Source organism: Tamandua tetradactyla, chromosome 24, assembly GCF_023851605.1.
Source record: "Tamandua tetradactyla isolate mTamTet1 chromosome 24, mTamTet1.pri, whole genome shotgun sequence".
In the NCBI taxonomy this organism is placed as follows: domain Eukaryota; kingdom Metazoa; phylum Chordata; class Mammalia; order Pilosa; family Myrmecophagidae; genus Tamandua; species Tamandua tetradactyla.
The window spans coordinates 44,048,787-44,065,769 of NC_135350.1; positions in this window are offsets into that span (position 1 = coordinate 44,048,787).

The following is a 16,983-nucleotide window of genomic DNA, read 5'->3' on the forward strand; positions in this document are numbered from 1 at the left end:
CTCAAACAGGTGGTAACTCCAATTGCAGCTGCTGTTCCAGATGTGGTATCATTGCTTAAGCGAATCAGTACATCCCCTGGTACCTGGTATGCAGCTATTGATCTGGCAAATGCTTTTTTTTCAATAGGTATTGGTAAGGACCACCAGAAACAGTTTGCTTTCAGCCGGCCAAGTCAGTAATATACTTTCACTGTCCTACCTCAGCAGTATATCAACTCTCCAGCCCTATGTAATAATCTTGTCCGCAGGGAACTTGATCGTTTCTCCCTTCCACAAGACATCACACTGGTTCATTATATTGGTGATATCATGTTGATTGGACCTAGTGAGCAAGAAGTAGCAACTACTCTAGATTTACTGGTAAGGCATTTGCGTGTCAGAGGATGGGAGATAAATCCAACAAAAATACAGGGGCCTTCCACCTCAGTGAAATTTCTAGGTGTCCAGTGATGTGGATCATGTCAAGATATCCCTTCTAAGGTGAAGGGGAAGTTGCTGCATCTTCCCCTCCTACAACCAAAAAAAGGCATAATGTCTAGTGGTCTCTTTGGATTTTGGTGACAACATATATCTCATTTGGGTGTGCTACTCCGGTCCATTTATCAAGTGACCAGAAAAGCAACTAACTTGAGTGGGGACATGAACAAGAAGAGGTTCTGTGACAGGTCCAGGCTGCTGTATAAAAGCTGCTCTGCCACTTGGGCCGTATGATCCAGCAGATCCAATGGTGCTGGAAGTGTCAGTGGCAAATAGAGATGCTGTCTGGAGCATTTGGCAGGCCCCTATAGGAGAATCACAACGAAGACCCTTAGGATTTTGGACCAAAGCCTTACTATCTGCTGCAGAATAGCTACTCTCCTTTTGAGAAACAGCTTTTGATCTGCTACTGGGCTTTAGTAGATACTGAACACTTAACCATGGGCCACCAAGTTACCATGAGACCTGAGTTGCCTATCATGAGCTGGATGTTGTCTGACCCACCAAGCCATAAAGTTGGGCATGCACAGCAGCACTCTATTGTAAAATGGAAATGGTATATACGAGATAGGGCCAGAGCAGGTCCTGAAAGCACAAGTAAGTTACATGAAGAAGTGGCCCGAATGCCCATGGTCTCCACTCCTGCCATATTACCTTCTCTTTCCCAGACCAGAGCTATGGCCTCTTGGAGAGTTCCTCGTAGTGAATTGAGTGAGGAAGATAAAACTCAGGCCAGTTTTACAGATGGTTCAGCATGATATGCAGGTACCACCCGAAAGTGGACAGCTGCGGCACTACAGCCCTTTTCTGGGGTGTCCTTGAAGGACAGTGGTGAGGGGAAATCCTCCCAATGAGCAGAATTTCGAGTAGTGCACTTGGTTGTTCATTTTGCCTGGAAGGAGAACTGGCCAGAGGTGTGTTTGTATACTAACTCATGGGCTGTTGCTAATGGTTTGGCTGAATGGTCAGGGACGTGGAAAGACCATAATTGGAAAATTGGTGACAAAGAGGCCTGGGGAAGAAGTATATGGATAGACCTTTCTGAGTGGGCTAAAAACATGAAGATATTTGCATCCCATGTGAATGCACACCAGAGGGTGACTTCAGCAGAGGAAGGTTTTAATAATCAAGTGGATAAGATGACCTGTTCTGTGGATACCAGTCAGCCTCTTTCCCCAGCAACTCCTGTCATTACCCAATGGGCTCATGAACAAGTGGTCATGGTGGTAGGAATGGAGGTTATGCATGGGCTCAGCAACATGGACTTCCACTCACCAAGGCTGACTTGGCAACAGCCACTGCTGAGTGCCCAATCTGCCAGCAGCAGAGACCTACACTCAGCCCCCAATATGGCACCATTCTCTGAGGTGACCAGCCAGATACATGGTGGCAGGTTGATTACACTTAGCCACTCCCTTCATGGAAGGGGCAGCGATTTGTTATAACTGGAATAGACACATACTCTGGATAAGGACTTGCTTTCCCTGCACTCAATGTTTCTGCCAAAACTACCATCTGTGAGCTTATAGAATGCCTTAGCCATTGTCATGGTATTCCATATAGCATTGTTTCTGATCAAGGAACACAGTTCACAGCGAATGAAGTGGGAATGGGCACATGCTCATGGAATTCTCTGGTCTTACCATGTTCCCCATCATCCAGAAGCAGATGGATTGATAAAACGGTGGAATGGCCTTTTGAAAACTCAATTACGGTGCCAACGAGGTGACGATACCTTGAAAGTCTAGGGTAATGTCCTCCAGGAAGCTGTATATACTCTGAATCAGTGTCCGCTGTATGGTGCTTTCTCCCATAGCCAGGATCCATGGGTCCAGGAACAATGGAGTAGAAATGGGAGTGGCACCACTCACTATTACCCTTAGTGATCCACTAGGAAAATTTTTGCTTCCTGTCCCTGCGACCTTGAGCTCTACTGATCTACAGGTTTTAGTTCCCAAATGGGGAGTGCTTCCACCAGGAGAAACAATAGTTATTCCATTGAACTGGAATCTAAGACTGCCACCTGGTCACTTTGGGCTACTCATGCCCCTGGATCAACAAGCCAAGAAGGGGATTGCATTATTGTCTGGGGTGACCGACCCTAACTATCAGGGGGAAATAGAACTGCAACTATACAATGGAGGCAAAGAAGAGTTTTCTTGGAATATAGGAGATCCCCTAGGGCATCTTTTAGTACTACCATGCCCTGTGATTAAAATCAATGGAGAACTGTAACAACCCAATCCAGGCAGGACTAGCAATGTTGTGAGGTGCACCGAAAGAGAGACCACATAATTCAAAACTGCAAGCCAATTTGGAGTCTTTATTAGCCAGCCCACGACTGCCTCAGAAACTTCCAAGAAGGAAGATTCAGAGAGCAACACCTACAGGTTTTCAAGGTGTGCTTATAAAGGCTAAAATCATGTTGTGGTTTTGCAGTTGCTAGCAAGCAAGTGTATCATAGAAGCAGAAAAATGCTGTTAGCTGTCACCAAAACACATCCTGTTCTCTCAGTTTTCTAACATTGGTTATTGTTTAGCTCTTGGGGACATTTCGCCCCAATGTTGTGGGGACTTTCCCTGCTTGGGCCTGATTGATTGCTCTTGCTTGGGCTTGATTGATTTCTCCTGGCCCTCCACACCAGTGGGTCTGAAACTTCAGGAATGAAGGTTTGGGTCACCCCACCAGGCAAAGAACTGCAGCCAGCTGAAGTGCTTGCTGAGGGTAACGTGAACATGGAATGGGTAATGGAAGAAGGTAGTGATAAATATGAACTATGACCATGTGATCAATTACAGAAACGAGGACTGTGATGATGTTTTTTTTTCCTGTTATACTATTTAAGTTGTAAGATATCAAGTTTAAGAATGAATATTACCCAAGGACTTGTACCCTATTCTGGAGAGCATTATTGTGTTTCCAGTTATATGCAGGACAGTTGAGTACTGTTAGGTGAAAGAAAAAATGTGTGTTTTAATGTTTTTTATTTAGAAATTAGATATAGTTTAAGGTGATATATACAGCTGCCAAGTTGACAAGGGGTGGACTGTCATGGTCAGCTTCATGTGTCAACTTGGCCAAGTGGTGGTACCTGTTTGTCTGGTTGAGCAAGTGCTGGCCTGTCTGTTGCAATGAGGACATTTCATAGAATTAGATCATGATCACATCAGCTGCATCCACAGCTGATTCCATTTGTAATCAGCCAAGGGTAGTGTCTCCTGCAATGAGTGATGCTCAATCTAATCACTGGAAGCCTTTTAAGGAGGATTCACAAGAGACAGGCTCTCTTCCTGCTTCAGCCAGCAAGCCTCTCCTGTGGAGTTCATCCAAACCCTCCATCAGAATCGCTGGCTTCACAGCCTGCCCTATGGATTTTGGACTCTGTGTTGCCACAGTCACATGAGACACTTTAATAAATTTTTTATTTGTGAATGTCCCCTGTTGATTCTGTTTCTCTAGAGAACCTTAACTAATACAGGGAACAAATGTTGAAATAAAAAAAATCAAGGGCAAAAGGAAAATCCCTGGGGCTATGGTGGCCACAACAGAAGTCCCCAGAAGGATGATCCAGAGCCCCAGTATGAAGAGGGTCCCAAACAGCGGGGGTAGTCTCGTGGTGGCTTGAAAAGGAGGCTGGAATGGGGGAATGGGAGGAATTCAGCCCCACAAAACTCTGAAGATTTCTTAGAAATAATTGAGTATAAGTAATTTTTGTGATAGGCTCCATTCCTGCATACCAGATAGAAGTGCAAAACATCAGTCATAGTTAGGAAAATTATTGCAAATGTAATTTGCATTTCACTCTTTGGTTGGTGTGCTGGTTTGAAAGGATGTATAGACCCTATAAAAGCCATGTTTTAATCAGAATCCCATTTCGTAAAGGCAGAATAATCTCCCTGGATGATGTAATTTAATCAAGAGTCGTTGTTAAGCTGGATTAGGTGACAACATGTCTCCACCCATTTGGGGGTCTTGGTAAGTTTCTGGAGTCCTATAAAAGAGGAAACATTTTGGAGAATGGAAGAGATTCAGAGAGGCAGAGAAGAACGACATAGCCACGAGAAGCAGAGAGCCCACTAGCCAGCGAACTTTGGAGATGAAGAAGGAAAATGCCTCCTGGGGAGCTTCATGAAACAGGAAGCCAGGAGAGAAAGCTAGCAGATGATGGCCTTGCTTGCCATGTGCCCTTTCAGCCAAGAGAGAAACTGTGACTGTGTTCGCCATGTGCCTTCTCACTTGAGAGAGAAACCCTGAACTTCATCGGCCTTCTTGAACCAAGGTATCTTTCCCTGGATGCCTTTGATTGGACATTTCTATAGCCTTGTTTTAATTGGGACATTTTCTTGGACTTAGAACTGTAAACTAGCAACTTAGTAAATTCCCCTTTTTAAAAGCCATTCCATTTCTGGTATATTGCATTCTGGCAACTAGCAAACTAGAACAGTTGACAAGGCTTAATATCCTAGTTACAGTCTTATCTACATTGCCTAAGGTTTGTAGTGGCTCTGTCTGCAAACAACTCCTCAGTTTCTTAAAAAATGTTCTTCAAACTTTGACATTTTTTTATTTATCATTACATTTAAGGCAAGAAAAGTTGATGTATATTTTAGTTTCCTGAACTGTTCAAGCAAAATACCATGCAATAGGTCAGCTCAAAAAAAACGGAATTTTTTAGCTCACGGTTTTGAGCCCAGGGAAATAAATGTCAGCATCAAGGCAATGTTTTCTCCCCAAAAGACTGCCTGGGGCTGGCTGCCAATGATGTTTGAGATTTAATTCCTTTGCCACATGGCAATGTACGTGATGGTTTCTCAATTCTCTTCCAAGTTCTGTTGAGTTTCAGCTTCTGGCTCTCCTGTGTGGTTTTCTCTCTATGTGTCTGAATTTCATGCCACTTATAAAGAACTCCAGTAATCGGATTAAGACCCATCCTGATTGAGGTGGACGGCATCTTATCTTAAGTAACCTTATCAAAATGTTCTTCAGACAATGGACTCACAACCACAGGAATGGATTACGTTTAAGAACATGTATTTCTGAAGTACATACAATTCCAAACCATCACAGTGCATATGATTTCAAACCACAAAAGTCAAGAGAAGACAATGCTTTGGAAAAGAAGACAGACAGAAAGTGAATCTGTTAGGCTTCCCAATTCAAATCAGAACACTTAATTCTAAGTGTGACTTTGATGGGTAAGGGGGTAAAACATTTTTAAAAAGCAAAAAGTGTTGGGCAAATACAATCAACATTGATAAGAAAACCATGACAAAATGACTAATAAGGTGAGAAAAATGTGATCACAAGGATATAGTAGAGACACATTTTATAAGAACAAAGAGAACCATTTCAGTGAAGAAGTTGTTTCTGTTCACAGCTTTTAAGGGTAGCCATGAAAGCTGGTTTGAATTTGTGGACCCTACAAAAGCCATGTCCTTTAATCCTCATTCTGTATTGCTGGGTGGGAGTTTTTGATTATCCATGGAGATGTGACCCACCCAATTGTGGATGGTAACTTTTGATTAGAAGATTTCCATGGAGGTGTATCTCCACCCATTCAGGGCGGGGTTGCTTACTGGAGCTCTTTAAGAGGGCACCATTTTGGAAAGACCAACAGAGCCCACACAGCCAGAGACCTTTGGCGATGAAGAAGGAAAATGCCCCTACAAGAGCTTCATGAAACAGGAAGCCTGGAGAGAAAGCTCACAGACATCACCATGTTCGCCATGTGCCTTTCCAGTTGAAAGACAAACCCTGAATGTCATCAGCCTTCTTGAACCAAGGTATCTTTCCCTGGATGCCTTAGATTGGACATTTCTATAGCTTTGCTTTAGTTGGGACATTTTCATGGCCTTAGAACTTTGGACTTGCAACTTAATAAATTCCCTCTTTTAAATGCCATTCAGGGGTGGTATGATGGTGGCTCAATGGCAGAATTCTTGCCTGCCATGTTGGAGACCCGGGTTCAATTGCCAGTGCCTGCCCATGCAAAAGAAAAAAGCAATAAAAAGGAAAAAAAAGCCATTCTGTTTCTGATATATTGCACTCTGGCAGCTAGCAAACTAGAACACCATGGTAAATCATTTTTTTAATCTTTTCATTAATGAAAGTTCAGAGGGATATTATGATATGGAAACATCAAAAATTTGTTTAGGAAATCTAGATAAAATCACTGAAGAGGAAATTACTGTTCATGATCTTGGTTGGTTGGTTGGTTAGTGTTTTGGTTTGTTAAAGCTTCCAGAATGCAACATGCCAGAAATGGATTGGCTTTTACAATGTGGATTTATTTATTTACAAATTTACAGTTCTAAGGCCATAAAAATATCCCAATTAAGGCATCAAGGGGATGATACCCTCTTTGAAGACCGGTGTGGTAGTTAGATTCACTTGTCAACTTGGCTAGGTGAAGGCACCTAGTTTTGTTGCTGTGGACATGAGCCAATGGTACGTGAACCTCATCTGTTGCTGATTACATCTGCAGTCGGCTAAGAGGTGTGCCTGCTGCAATGAATGGTTTGACTTAATTGGCTGGTGCTTAAATGAGAGAGCTCAACATAGCACAGCCCAAGAAGCTTGGCATAGATCATCTCAGCACTCGCAGCTCAGCCCAGGCCTTTGGAGATGCAGAAAGGAATCACCCTGGGGAAAGTTGTTGGAACCCAGAGGCCTGGAGAGAAGGCCAGCAGAGATTACCCTGAGCCTTCCCACATAAGAAAGAACCTCAGGTGAAACTTAGCTGCCTTTCCTCTGAAGACCTAACAAAATAAATCACCCTTTATTAAAAGCTAATCTGTCTCTGGTGTGTTGCATTCTGGCAGCTAGAAAACTAGAACCGGTTACCAGCATCTGAGGCTCCTCTGTCACATGGCATGGCACATGGTGATGTCTGCTGGTCCTTTTCTCCTGGGTTTCATAGTTTGAGCTTTGGTTCCAGTAACTTCTTTGAGTTTCTGTGGGTCTTTTCATAGTTTCTCTGGGCCTTTTCTTTATGAGCTTCTCTTAATTTCATCTCAGCTTTTGTATGTGTTTTGTCCTCTTATAAAGGACTCCAGCAAGAGGATCAGGACCCACCCTAAATGAAGCAGATCACATCTCAGTGTAATAACCTAATCAAAGGTCCCACCTACAATAGGTTTTACACTCAGAGTAATGGATTAAAAGAACATGGTCCTTCTCTCTCTAAGCCAACTTGGCAGGTGAGCTCACGGTGCTCCCCACTATGTGGGACATGACTCCCAGTGGTGTGAATCTCCCTGGCAACGTGGGACCTGACTCTTGGGGATGAGCTGGGGCCCGACATCATGGGAACAAGAAAGCCATCTTCACTAAAAGGGAGAAGAGAGAAATAAGACAAAATTAAATCTCAGTGGCTGAGAGGTTTCAAACAGAGTCAAGAGGTTATACTGGAGGTTATTCTTATGCATTATATTGATATCCCTATATAGTTTATTGGAATATTGGCATGGCTAGAGTGAAGTACCTGAAACTGTTGAGTTGTGTTCCAGTAGCCTTGATTCTTGAAGAAGACTGTATAACTAAATAGCTTTTACAGTGTGACTGTGTGATAGTGAAAACCCCGTGTCTGATGCTCCTTTTATCCAGGGTTATGGACCAACGAGTAAAAATAAAATAAAGATTAAAAATAAATAAATAATAGGGGGAGATAAAAAGTAAAAATTGCATAGATTGAAATACTGTGGGTCGATGGGGGGGTAGGGGTATAGGATGTATGAGTTCTTTTTTTTTCCTTTTTATTTCTTTTTCCGGAGTGATGAAATGTTCTAAAAATGGTCATGGTGAAGAATACACAATTATATAATGATATTGCAAGTCATTGGTTGTATATTATGGTTGGACTGTATGTGTGTGTGTATATTTCTCAATGAAAGTTTTTTTTTTTTTTAAAAAAAGAACCTGGCTAGGTGGGCCCTGGTGGCTCAGCAGGCAGAGCTCTTGCCTCTCATGCTGGGTTTGGTTCCTGAAATAGAAACTGTTGCTAATTTTCCATCAACTGTATTTCTGTTTTCTGTTCAAGAGCCTGTGGAAAAAAAGTTTAAAGAACACTCAGTGGTTTGCTCCTCCCCATTCTCAGTGGCAGCTGCAGACCAGCCTTGAGTCTCAGGCTGAGCACTTCAGTATACAGTAGGAAAGTGAATATAGGCACAGACCAGCTTGCAGTCTTAGGCTGAAATTGACCATAAATTCAGGAATTTGGAGCAGTCCATTCACTGTGAAATTCCTCCTTGGTCACACAGCCTCCTTAGCAGCAGCCTGCTCTTTCTTTTCAATCTCTCAGGTTCTCTGTAGAAGTAGAGAGCAGGCAGGACTTCTCTTGGGTGCTTATGGGAAATGGTGGCACCATGCATGTGCAAGACTTGCCAGGCCAGCATCCATATGCAGACCCTCTGAGAGAACTCCCTAGTAGTTCCATGGGATGGCAATGTCCACACAGCACAGAGGAGAATCTGTGTTCCACAGAGCAATAGTGGGCAGATTAACAGAAGGTGCCCTGGAGGGAGGCTGGTGTTCTTCCCTGGGAATGGTAAGCACCAGAAGATGAGGGTCCTGGACAGCAGCATTAGATATGATTAGTGAAGGTTCTGAAAGTGAAGTGTTCAGCAATAAGAATGGCTCCATTGGTAGTGACAAAGTTTAACCCACTGGTCAACATTTCTGAAGCATATGATCCTGACATCACTGTATTTTCTGGGGCAGCAATGGCACAAACCACTAGCAGAAGCTTTTCCCAGGTCCTCTACAGATTCGTGATGTTGATAACATCACTTTTTCATTTGTAGATATGTTATGTCATTTGGAAGTCAAGGTTGGTGCCACCTAACTGGGTTCCTACTGCAAGGAATTTGAAAACATTCTCCTCTTTCATCTTCAGGACATCAGGTTCTCTGCATATTGTGCAAGTTTCCCTGTAAGTTATGATGGGAACTTAAGACAATATTATGTGAAACCCTCTCTGCGTAGCTAGAAAAGTTCATGATGGTTCTTTTTTTTAATTTTTATTTTGAAATAATTTCAAACTTACAGGACAGTTCAAAATAATACAAACCCCATACAGTGAACTCCAGATACCCACATCCAACAACTTGTAAAGATTTGCCACATTTGCTGTGTCATTCTATCTATCCGTCTAGCATGATAATTTTTATTGTTTTTTATTATTTATTTATTTATTTTGCATAGGCAGGCACCAGGAATAGTTTCATTATACATCTGAATAAGAAATGGTACAGGGAAGACACGATAACTTGAGCATATTTGAACTTTTTTACTACTTGAGGGACAGAATTGAAGGTGTAAAGATGTCATCACAGTAATATATAACAAAAAATAGGAAAGTAACATCTTTATAGAATAAACTGTTAGAAATAAGTTTTGAGTGTAAATGTGTCTGTGTCTGCAGCTCTTGAACATATTATCTATGGACTGGATCCTGAGCTGTGTTACATATTAATATAATATACCAATAAAACCGGGTACTTAGAAATGACTTATTACCTGTATTACTTTGGGTTCTCTAGAGGAACAGAACCAGCAAGAATATCTGTAAATATGAGATTTATAAAAGTGTCTCATGAAACCATGGATACATAAGATCCAAAATCTGTAGGGCAGGCCATGAGCTGCCAACTTCAATGAAGGTCCTCAACAAACTCCCCAGGAGAGGCTGGCTGGCTAAAGTGGAAAGAGGTATTCTCTTTTCTGAAAGTCTTTTTTTTTGGGTGATTAGATTAAGTGCCACTCATTGCAGAAGAGACTCCCCTTAGCAACTGCAGATGTAACCAGCAATGGATGCAACCAACATGCTCATGATTAAATCCATGAAATGTCCTCACAGCAATAGATAGGCCAGTGCTTGTTTGACCAGATAATTGGGCACCACTACCTGGCCAAGTTGACACATGAAACTGGACATCACACTACCTTAAAAATTCAGAATAATAGATGGTGACAATAGTAGTTTTTAAAAGTAATCAAGCAAATAATGTCCCAGTTGTGAAAACATTGATCATCTTCTCTAATTATTAAGAATATATAATTCTTAAAAAAAAGAATATATAATTCCAGCTTCTTTTCTTGACCTTGAAAAATTCTGCTTTCCAGATATCTAAGAGAAATGTATACCTTCAGCGTTGCATCCATGTAACAATCGAATGGTCATCTATGTCCATAAAACATCTATTTGTCACTAAAATCTGTGCTGGTAAAGGATATGATATATTTTATCTGCTATACTAAAATCTTCTTGTATAATAATGTTATGGTCTGAATAGTGAATTCTGTAGCTTTTTTCCAGTAACTTTTGCACTGCGATTGACTTAAATACAGCAGGTAGTGTCTTCTTTTTCCTAACAAAAGTGATCCTTACTAGGCCATCTCATTCCTAAAAATTGATAAGTGGTGGCTAATTTTAAGTTCTATCCTTACAACACTGGATTCCACCTTTGGTGGTAGTCTGAAGTCATTCTTTCCAACTTTCATTAGATGGTCCACACATGGTAACAGCTGTGTATTAATAAAAAGTTTGCAGGACTTCCGGAGAAGATGGCGGCTTAGTAAGACGCGCGGGTCTTAGTTCCTCCTCCAGAAAAGCAACTAAAGAAACAGAAACAATACAAACAGCTCCCGGAGCCACGACAGAGACCAAAAAGACAGCGTACCCCATTCTGGAACGGCTGAATGGGAAGGGAGAATCGCTGCGGTGAGATGCCCGAGGGGCGCGCGTTTTCCCGGCCGGGGTGGCTGGCGACTGGGGTCCCCTCCATGCACGTGGCTCCCCGGTCTGACTGGGAACGTTGGATAGCAGGGCCCTCCCGCCACGCTTGGTGTCTCGGGCCAGCTGGGCAATTTGGACCGGCACTCCCCCAAGCCGCGGCGGCCGGCGACCCCCCCCTCCATGCGCAGTTTCCCGGGCCGACTTCGAGATTCGGATTGGCAAGTTAAAGGAGCCACAGCATCTTTTACTGGTGGGACCCGCAGACAGATGAGTGCCACGAGCGCCACCTACTGGGCAGGAAAAGAAAAACAGAGCCCAGAGATTTCACAGAAAAACCTTTCAACCAGCCGGGTCCCACACCCAGGGAAATCTGATCAAATGCCCAGACACCAGCAGAAGATAACGGAATCATGCTCATAAAATTGAAGATATGGCCCAGTCAAAGGAACAAACCAATAGTTCAAATGAGATACAGGAGCTGAGACAACTAATGCTGAATATACGAACAGAAATGGAAAAACTCTTCAAAAACCAAATCAATAAATTGAGGGAGGACATGAAGAAGACATGGGCTGAACAAAAAGAAGAAATAGAAAATCTGAAAAAACAAATCACAGAACTTATGGAAGTGAAGGACAAAGAAGAAAAAATGGAAAAAACAATGGATACCTACAATGGTAGATCTAAAGAGACAGAAACTACAATTAGTGAACTGGAGGATGGAACATCTGAATTCCAAAAAGAAACAGAAACTATAGGGAAAAGAATGGAAAAACTTGAGCAGGGGATCAGGGAACTGAATGACAATATGAAGCGCACAAATATACGTGTTGTGGGTGTCCCAGAAGAAGAGAAGGGAAAAGGAGGAGAAAAACTAATGGAAGAAATTATCACTGAAAATTTCCCAACTCTTATGAAAGACCTAAATTTACAGATCCAAGAAGTGCAGCGCACCCCAAAGAGAATAGACCCAAATAGGCGTCCTCCAAGACACTTACTAGTTAGAATGTCAGAGGTCAAAGAGAAAGAGAGGATCTTGAAAGCAGCAAGAGAAAAACAATCCATCACATACAAGGGAAACCCAATAAGACTATGTGTAGATTTCTCAGCAGAAACCATGGAAGCTAGAAGACAGTGGGATGATATATTTAAATTACTAAAAGAGAAAAACTGCCAACCAAGACTCCTATATCCAGCAAAATTGTCCTTCAAAAATGAGGGAGAAATTAAAACATTCTCAGACAAAAAGTCACTGAGAGAATTTGTGACCAAGAGACCAGCTCTGCAAGAAATACTAAAGGGAGCACTAGAGTCAGATACGAAAAGACAGAAGAGAGAGGTATGGAGTAAAGTGTAGAAAGAAGGAAAATCAGATATGATATATATAATACAAAAGCCAAAATGGTAGAGGAAAATATTATCCAAACAGTAATAACACTAAAAGTTAATGGACTGAATTTCCCAATCAAAAGACATAGACTGGCAGAATGGAATACGACCCAGCAATACCACTGCTAGGTATCTACTCAAAGGACTTAAGGGCAAAGACACAGACGGACATTTGCACACCAGTGTTTATAGCAGCATTATCTACAATTGCAAAGAGATGGAAACAGCCAAAATGTCCATCAACAGACGAGTGGCTAAACAAACTGTGGCGTATACCTACGATGGAATATTATGCAGCTTTAAGACAGACTAAACTTATGAAGCATGTAATAACATGGATGGACCTAGAGAACATTATGCTGAGTGAGTCTAGCCAAAAACTAAAGGACAAGTACTGTATGGTCCCACTGATGTGAACCAACATTCGAGAATCAGCTTGGAATATATCATTGGTAACAGAGACCAGCAGGAGTTAGAAACAGGGTAAGATAATGGGTAATTGGAGTTGAAGGGATACAGACTGTGCAACAGGACTAGATACAAAAACTCAAAAATGGACAGCACAATAATACCTAAGTGTAATGTAACTATGTTGGAACACTGAATGAAGCTGCACCTGAAATATAGTTTTCTGTTTGTTTGTTTGTATCTTTTGTTTTTGTTTTTTTCTTTTTCCTTTTTATATATATATATATTTTTATTAGTATTATTATTTTAATTCTCTTCTCTATATTAACATTCTATATCTTTTTCTGCTATTTTGCTAGTTCTTTTCCTAAATTGATGCAAATGTACTAAGAAATGATGATCATACATCTATGTGATGATACTAAGAATTACTGAGTGCATGTGTAGAATGGAATGATTTCTAAATGTTGTGTTAATTTATTTTCTTTTTTTTGATTAATAAAAAAAAATTTAAAAAAAAGTTTGCAGTATAACATCTCCAGGTTTTACAATCACTTGGAGAGCAAATTCTCTTTGAAACATGAATATAGCACATCTAAAAAAAGGTTGATGCCACAATAGCTGATGAAGCACATGTGCCGGTTTGAATCTGTTTTGTACCGCAGAAAAGCCATGTCCTTTAATCCCCATTCAATATTGCTGGGTGGTATCTTTTTTATTGTTTACATGGAGATGTGACCCACCCAATTGTGGGTGGTAACTTTTGACTAGGTAGTTTCCATGGAGATGTGTCTCCACCCATCCAAGGTGATGTTGCTTACTGGAGCCCTTTAAGAGAGAACCATTTTGGAAAAAGCTTTAGAGAACATACAGCCAGAGACCTTTGAAGATGAAGAAGGAAAACACCCCTGAGGGAGCTGCATGAAACAAGAGGTTGGGAGAGAAAGCAAGCAGATTTGTGGGAAAAGCCAATTATTTTCATCCCTATTCAGCACTGTTGATTGGAAACTTGATTAGATTATCTCCACAGAGATGTGACACACCCAAATGTGGGTATTAACCTTTGTTTAGAGGATGATATGACTCCACCCATTCCAGGTGGGCCTTGGTTAGTTTACTGGAATCCTTTAAAAGAGGAAACATTTTGGAGAGAGCCACAAACCCACCAGAGCCCAGGCAGCCAGAGACCTTTGGAGACGAGGAAGCCTGGAAAGAAAGCCAGCAAACATCGCCATTTTGCCATGTATCTTTCCAGTTGAGAGAAAAACCCTGAACTTCATCGGCCTTTCTTGAATGAAAGTAAGCTCTTGATGGTGCCTACAATTGGGCATTTTTACAGACTTACTTTAAATGGACATTTTCACAGGCTTAGAACTGTAAACTTGCAACTTAATAAATTCCCCCTTTTAAAAGCCATTCTGTTTCTGGTATATCACATGCCAGCAGTTAGAAAACTAGAGCAAATTGCTAGATCCCATTTACAGAAACTGAACAAGTAAGATTTTTAAATCTGTTCAAGAGGAACAGATGCCCCAGAATTTAATTTCCAGTAATAAAAAAATATATATTAGAGTATAAAAATGTCCAGGTTGCAACAAAAAATCACAAAACATACGAAAAACCAAAAAGTGATGGTCTATGCAAAGGAGAAGATTAAAGCATTAGAAGCCATCAACAAGGAAGACACAATCTGAGGTATCCCTGAGAAAGACTTTTTTAAAATGTCCCTAAACATGCTCAAAGAACTGAACGAAAACATGTACCAAAAACTAAAGAACATTAGGAAAATGACAGATTAATACAAACAGAACATCAATAAAGAAATAGGAATTACGAAAAGAATGGAGTTGAAGAACACAACAACAGAAATAAACAGTTTCTTAGAGAAATTCAACAGCATTTTGGAGCTAGTAGGAGAAAGAATCATGAGCTTCAAGATAAGACAATTGTAAACATTTCATCTGATAGGTGAAAGGAAAAAAGAATGAAGAAAAGTGAACAAAGAATGAGAAACCTGTGAAACATCATCAAGTGCATTAATAAATGCATTATGGGACTCCCAGGAGAACAAAGAAAAAGGCAGCGCTAATTTTCAAAGAAATAATGACAAAGTTCCCAAATTTAATGAAAGACATGAAAATATGCATCTGAGGTGCTGAAGAACCCCTGCGGTGGTTTGAAGCTATATGTATCCCAGAAAAACATGTTCTTAAATATAATCCATTCCTATGTAAATAGGACCTTTTGATGAGGGCACTTCAGTTAAGGTGTGGCCCACCTCATTCAAGATGCATCTTGATCCTATTACTGAAGTCCTTTATAAACAGAATGAAATTCAGACAGAGAGAGGAAAGTTATGGAAGCAAAAGGCTGAAATCCATGAAGCCTGGAAGAGAAGGGAGAGACTAGCAAATGCAATCATGCTACTTGTCATGTGGCACAGGAGCCAAGGATCTCTGGTAGCCACTCTTTGGGAAGAAAGCATTGCCTTGATGATGACTTTATTTGGACATTTTCCCAGCCTCAAAACTATAAGCTAAGAAATTCCTATTGTTCAAGCTGAACTAATTCATGGTAGTTGCTTGGAGCAGCCTAGGAAACTAAAACAAACTTGAAACAGGATAAACCCCAAAAGATTTACACCACAACATATTATAATCAAACTGATGAGTACCAAAGATAAAATTATAATTCTGAAAGCCATTAGAGAGAAGATACATCATGCACAAGGGAACTTCAATAAGAATAAGTATTGATTTCTTATCAGACACCATGGAGACAAGAAGCCAGTGGGATGACATATTTAAAGTGCTGAAAGGAAAACAAAATAAACATGCCAGCAAGGAATCCTATATTAGTAAAACTGTCTTTCAATAATGAAGGAGAGATTAGGACATTCCCAGATGAACAAAGGCTGAGGTAGTTTGTCACTACTAGCCAGACCTACAAGAAATGTTATAGGGAGTTCTGTACAGTAAAAGGAAAGGACAATAATGAATAGATCAAAGAAGCATGTAGCAATAAAGATCTCTGGTAAAGATGGGTAAGTATAAATGCCAGTACTATGGTATTTTAGTTTGTAATGCCACTTGTTACTTTTTATGGGATCTAAAAGGCAAACGCCTAAATGTATGACTACATTTTCCCTTGGGGGAATGGTGAGAAAGGGGGAAAATTCAACTTCCCTATGTGGCGAATACCTGATATTCTCGCACATAGTGGGGACAACCAAAGCAACAGGCTGAGCCCTCAATCTTGGGGTTTGTCAATATGAAACTTATCCCCACAAAGAATAGTCTAAGGCTACTTAAAATTAGGCCTAAGAGTCACCCCCAGAGAACCTCCTGTTGCTCAGATGTGGCCTCTCACTCTCAGCCAACATGACAAGCAAACTCACCATCCTCCCCCTCTCTACATGGGACATGACCTCCAGGGGTGTGGACGTTCCTGGCAATATGGGACAGAAATCCTAGAATGAGCTGGGACTCAGCATCAAGGGATTGAGAAAACCTTCTCGACCAAAAGGGGGAAGAGAGAAATGAGACAAAATAAACTGTCAATGGCTGAGAGATTTCAAACAGAACCTAGAGGTTTTCCTGGAGGTTATTCTTACATGTTATATGGATATCACCTTTTTAGTTAAAGTATATTGGAGAGGCTGGAGGGGAGTATCTGAAAATGTAGAGCAGTGTTTCAGAAGCCATGTAAAAAATAAAGTGAAATGTATGAATAATCAGTGGATTATTCATTATCCAATTATATGGATGCATATAAATATGTAATTTCTGACAAGAAAACTACATAAAGGTAGGGGTTGGGGGCCATAGGAATATAGTTTATGTATGTTTTTGAGGTTGAGTTGGTATCAAAGCAAACAAAATTGCTGCAATTTTAGAATATTAAATTTAAGTTCCATGGTAACAACAATGAAAATATAAGAGACTATAAAAAAACATAGAGACAGAAATTAGAGT